Source organism: Procambarus clarkii, unplaced genomic scaffold (genome assembly GCF_040958095.1).
Source record: "Procambarus clarkii isolate CNS0578487 unplaced genomic scaffold, FALCON_Pclarkii_2.0 HiC_scaffold_276, whole genome shotgun sequence".
NCBI classification, from domain to species: Eukaryota; Metazoa; Arthropoda; class Malacostraca; order Decapoda; family Cambaridae; genus Procambarus; species Procambarus clarkii.
Window position 1 is genome coordinate 264,358 of NW_027189309.1, and position 6,620 is coordinate 270,977.

The following is a 6,620-nucleotide window of genomic DNA, read 5'->3' on the forward strand; positions in this document are numbered from 1 at the left end:
AGGGTACCGAGTGCTGTCTTGGGGTCAGAGTTAGATATTGTTCTAATAGAAGCTTTGTGTAGGGTAATTAGGTAATTGGGTAATTTTGTAAATTAGAGATGGTATCTCGTCAAGGGCGCTTGACTTGGTTTTTAAGGGAAAGGATTACTTCATTAACATCAGATGAAGCAGCGGGAGCTAGGGACAGTAGCTAGGAAGTAGCTATGAGCTAGGAAGTAGCTAGGGAGCTAGGACAAACGAGATGAAGTGAAATCTCAAAGATCAAGTAGGAGTAGCCGCAGTAGCAGGAACCGGAGTTTGGAAAGATTTCAGCTGGAGCTCCAGATGCAACGACAACGTGAGCATGAGAAGAGGCAATTCCAACTGGAAAAGTTAAGATTAGAACTTAAGATGAAAAATGAAGCAGAAAAAGAAAAGGAGAAAACCAGGATAAGAGAATTGTAGTTGGAACAGGAGAAAGAAAAAGAGAAAACTAAACTAAAGGTAGACAAAAAGAAAACCAAACTAGAGGTAAAGAAAGAAAAGGCGAGAACAAGACAAACGCAAATAGAAGCGAATTGAGCTGTGGCAGAGCAAAGGATTGAACGTGGTTTGCCAGAGAGCACCACACATGTGTCACATACACAATAACAAAGTTAGGGAGAAAGATATTCCATTGTTTGTGCCTGAGGAGTCAGAGAGTTTCTTCAAGCACTTTGAAAAGATTGCCAACATCAGACACTGGACGCAAGAGGAGTGGTCTCAGTTGGTACAGTTACGGCTGACCGGTCCTGCCAGGGAGGTGTAAACCCAGTGGTCTTTGGAGAAATGCCAAGATTTCTGGACTGTGAAGAGCAGCATGTTGTGCTCATTTCTGTTAACGCCTGAAGCTTACAGAAAGCTTTTCAGAGAGATGATGAAAGCTCCTGCAAGTACAAATGCTGAGACAGCGAGAGACTTGGAAAGGTGTTTCCAGAGGAGGATAGAAGCTGTCGGTGTAGAATTGTATGATGATTTGAAGCGGTTGATGATTATGCAGAAATGTCTGGAAATGATGCACCCTGAAACGAAATTTAAGATCCAAGAGGCAGGAGTGAAGAATGTGAGAAATGCAGCAGACTGAATACGGATGCTTACCGGAGCTTGAGGGAAGACAGAGTGAAGAGCGATGTGAGATGCAATTATGGCAAACCAAGGGAAGCCTAGAGTGAGAAAAAATTTGATAGATGGGCGAATAAACGAAAGCATCCTAAAACTCAGAAGAGGAGGTCATATGTTTTGTCTGAAAGTGAGGATGACGGAATTAAACAAGAAACTAAGTGCGTGCAAAGAGATCTTGAGTCCAGCCAGACCCCAGCAGAATGCAGGTGGTGCGCCTGTTCAGAGAACCTCCAAGGCGAGTGGACAGAGTTAAAGCCACTCAAGGAGATATAGAAGAAACTTCTCCCAAATGAGATGCTATAGATGTAACGGACAAGGTCACATGATTAAACATTGTTGACCGGGCAAGAGAGTTATGACCCTGACAATGTGTGACCCCGTAATGTATGTGTTAATTTAATACAGGACAAACTGCAGAAAGTGAATTTAGTGAACGAGAGGTATAGCCCGTTCATTAGTAAAGGTTGGGTTAGTATGGAAGTCCAACCTGAAGTGGAAGTTAGTATCCTAAGAGGTACGGGAGTGAATCAGAGACTGATTTTCAGAAGCCTGATCGTGGATGATCGACTTTTAGATGACACTTGGAAAATAAGGGAGCATGGGTTATTGTCTGAGGGTGACATGCCCAGTTGTGCTGTCAGGCTCAAGTCGGATTATTTGTCGGCGGAGGTAACGTTGGGAGAGTGTCCTGACATACCTGTTCCAGAGATACAAGTGATCCTGGGTAATGATTTGTGCAGGTCGAAGGTGTTGCCGAAGCTTATAGTGGAAGCTGTGCCAGAAGCTTCCACTAGAAGCCAGAAGAAGAAGAAGTTATTATCGTACGGTACTGATGGGACACCTGAGAGAGTAGACCTGACTAGCATCCTAGAAGATGAGTCAGAGGACAGCCAAGTAATTGTATACCCTGCCTGTGTAGTGACGAGGGCAGAGGTTGACGACGACGGAGACACTGTTGGCGAGGTGACAGTGTCAACTCCACTGAGTGAAGTGATCGACGTGGAGATAACGTGGCTGTTTGGTGAAGGTCCAGCTCAGGAAAATGAGGGCAAGACGAGGTCAGAAGTGAAGAAAACTAATGTGAACAGAGTGGACCTGAGTAGAGCCCAGCCTGTTGAATTCGAGAATCAGAAAGTTGAGATAACTGCTGAACAGAGATGAAGGAGAGTGTGGACAGACTGAAAACAAGAGTAGAGTGACAAGTTGTCTACAGGAACAGAAGTATAGTGATGATGAAGTTGAGTTGTATGAGATGTCAGAAGTTGATACATTTAACAGGAAGCGCAAAGAAAAGATGGTGAAGAGGAATGATAGCCAAGAAGAGGAAGTGATAAGAGATAGTATGTATGGAGATATCCTTATTAGCATTCTAGAAGAGGTAGAGCGACAAGTATTGTCGAGTATGGTTGAGTGTAGTGCAGTACTTGAGGAAGCTTTGAGGGAATGAGGAGAAGAGTGGAATGAGGCTTCTCCTCTCTTGAAGGAGAAGAATTGGAGTTGTGTAGTAGAGCAGAACGGGAGAAGAGGAGGATAATAATGCAGGTATGGTAGAGTAGAAGAAAGTCGAAGGCTCAAAGGACGTCGAAGAGGATGAAGATACCAATTAGGTGGAGATGAAAGAATGGTCTTTCTTTTGGTCTGTCGGCATCACACTGAAGTGTGATGCCGACAGACCAAAGCGTGAGGACGATGAACCGAAGTATGAGGACGACAGAGGAGGTATAGAAAATAAATGTCTAACTCTGGACGTGTGGAAAGCAAGAAGAAGAAACGAATGATGAAGCGTAGGTGTCCAACACGGACAGCCTAGCCAAGGTGCAAGAGAAGTTGGGTCACTTAGAAGAAGACCATATTTCCAACGAGTGAGGCAGACAGACTACTGGATTTGTTCGGCCGATTAGAGAGGGCCAATATGACAATTAACTCAGCGAAGAGTGAGTTTGGAAGAGCACGACTGGAGTACCTAAGTTATGTGATAGGGCAAGGGGATGTTGCTCCAGTGAGGACGAAGGTGGAAGCCTTCGATAATTTCCCAGTACCCAAAGGAAGGAGAGAGTTGTTGAGGAATCAATGATCGGATATTATAGGAAATTCTGTAAGAATTTTTCCACCATAGCCACTCCTAGAACAAGTTTGTTGATTAAGAGTAAAAAGTGGGAATGGAACGGAGTAGGGCAAGAGGCGTTTGAATAAACCAAAAGGTTATTGACTGAGACGCCTTTGTTAGTATCTCCGGATTTTGGAGCACCGTTTGCGTTGTTCGTGGATGCCAGTGACGTAGGGGCTGGTGTGGGGAAATCTAGCTTTAGTATAGTAATGATGATAAATGTCTCGAAGGACCAGAATTCTATTAATAATTAAAGAAAGCCAGTGCCTATGGATCTCCTTCATTACTTGTAAAATGAAATCAAATAAATCATACTAAAGAACTGTAAATTAATACTAATTCTTCTCTTTAATACTAATTCTAATTCTAACTCCATACACAAACTTTGGGGGTTAAATTTATATAATATGCATATACATGTGAATAAAGTATTAAATCATAAAATATTAAATCACTAGAATAATCAATGATTCTAACTGCAAAAATTATACGGGAACAGCTTAGCTGGTAAAGATGATAGTAGCATGTATCCAGCAAATGCATCACGGCCAACTTGTCCAAGCAGACTACCACTGATGGTAGCCTGCTTGGACAATCCTATATATGCGTGATCGTGCTGGGAGAATGTGGTCTCTCTCGTGCTCGTAAATCCATGCTGAAAGGCGAACTACATATAATTTCTATTCCAAACCTTCAATTAATACAATAAATCAATAAATGTAAATAAGCTTGAAAAGTAGAACGTCCACTTACGTGGATGTTGTTATTATCGCACATCGTCACAACAGACCACCTAACAGAATACATATATAATTGGCCAATTAAATATATCTGAGGTACTTATGTCTGCCAAACATGGTGTTCGTAAATGATGGAAGCTGGGGTATCAATCGGAATCTCCTCAGTTGTCTGATGCTATGGAAATTGCTCGATGAGGAACGCTCAGCTCCAGAACACCTTCAGTGCAGCTAATAATGGCGGCCGATCTCAGCCAATCTCCCTCGGCTGGCTCGCGTATGCTCATTCGTTCCCAATGTTGGAACTCAGGAATTAAATGCTATAATGTATCTAATTTTCCGAGAGGATGGAGACAAGGTTGATCTTAAATTATGTGATATTAATTTGTCTTATATGACAATAGATCGGTTCTAGCTACGCAAATATTTTAAATGGGATGGCATTAAATGGGCGAAAATATTAAGAGTGGAAATTCAGTTCTTAATTTATTAACTGGAACAGCTGACCATAACTGTATAAAATATTTCCAGTAAATGGTGAAAATTTACTAATTAAAGATAAATCTATTGTCAGATTATAACTCTTAATAAGGAATGTTGAAGTAGAGTGAATTTAATTTGATTCACGTAGATGTAGAAATTATTCCTCGAGCCGGGTGGCCGACGCAACACCACAGCCATAATTTATAGGGAAATGAGACGTTTCTACGCCTTAATTAAATAAACACAATATCACTAAACTACTGGTTAGTAAATTATAATGCCTAGTACATGAATAACATCTTATTGTACTAAGGATTAGTAATTAAGTGTTGGAAATTTCCAACAGCTGGAGCTGTATTGATTCAGCAGAAGGATGCAATTTATCGCTTCGTATCATTCTTTTCGAAGAAGTTCATCAAGCATCAGAGGTTATCTTGAGGTTATCTTGAGATGATTTCGGGGCTTTAGTGTCCCCGCGGCCCGGTCCTCGACCAGGCCTCCACCCCCAGGAAGCAGCCCGTGACAGCTGACTAACACCCAGGTACCTATTTTACTGCTAGGTAACAGGGGCATAGGGTGGAAGAAACTTTGCCCAATGTTTCTCGCCGGCGCCTGGGATCGAACCCAGGACCACAGGATCACAAGTCAAGCGTGCTGTCCGCTCGGTCGACCGGCCATACAGTACGGTCGAGAAAGAGACTTTGGCTCTGGTCCAGGCATTAAAACATTATGAGGTATACGTAAGTGGGGGAAGTCATTCCGTTACTGTGTATACAGATCATAATCCCCTCGTGTTCCTGAGCAAGATGAAGCACGCGAATCACAGGTTAACCAGGTGGTTCCTGTTATTTCAAGAATATTATCTGAAGATAAGACACACAAGAGGACGAGATAATGTGGTGGCCGACGCTTTGTCATTAGCCTAGTTATTGAGAATAACTCTAAAAAATAATGGGAGGGGAGTGTTATGACCCCATGAAGCCTGGGTGGAACGAGTCTACCCTATGAGAGTTATTCTGCTTTCCGGACCAGAAATTAAGAGGTCAGAGGAAAAAAAATTATAATAAACATCCGTGAGCAACTTAAAAATACGAGCAGAGGATGAATGTTTAATTAAAAGTGGCATGAAATGAGATGTCGATACTTTGGTTATGTGACGTGATGCTAGCCGACGTCGTCACCTCACTTGAGTCACAGCAGTCGTCGGGAGTAGTCGTACGTTGTTGATCTCCTGGAAGGAGGAAGAATATAGTTGTGGGAACCGACCTGTGAGATTTATATTTATTTAATTTATATGAATTTATATAGAATTTATATTTACGTTAATTTGTATATTTCGATAGCAATTTTTATGATGTTTAGTGGACTGTATTTCTGCAAATTCTCACAAACCGATCCTTACACATTAAGGGGGGTTATATTAAATTTATATATATGCAGCCAATCAAACTACAGTATTAAACTACATATATTAGTATATGAATTGAAGGTGCCTTATCTTATTGTATGTTAGGCTTAGTCCACCAGGTATAAATAGGATGTAGACACCAAATTATCCTCGTGAGAGGCTAGCTGCCATCACCCAGTAACTGATGTACCAAGATTAATCCTTGCTTCCTCTTCTTGTTCCTGTCAAAGGGCACCAGCTGTAAAGTCGGAATCCTAATATATGACAGCTATATCAGAGAAAACACTGTATATTATTAGGTAAGGACCATGGCTTAATTACCTGTGTTGAGTCGATCGTTCGTGTTCTAACCGGAAATAATCGTATCTAACATAACATTACTGGCCAATAATGACTTAGATAAGATTTCAGAAAGACACTTCCCTTGTGGTTGTTGACAGCGTGTTGATGATGGTAGAGCACTAATTTGATCTCCATAACACTTCGTCCAGGAGAATTATAGGAGCGGAATTTGCTCCAATGACTCTGGTCTTAACAATGGCTAACCTTCTTTCCACTACTGACGCTCCTGACTCACTTTGTCCAGATGTCAGTAAGTAATAGAAGGATCACATTTACTCTATTTTGAAACTGATAATTAAGTTAATTCAAATGAGATGTTTTTATGATGAAATAAGTCCAAAGACTACTGTATTTAAGAATAATTCCAAACAGAATAGCTGGTGAATTTATATTACTATGTGGC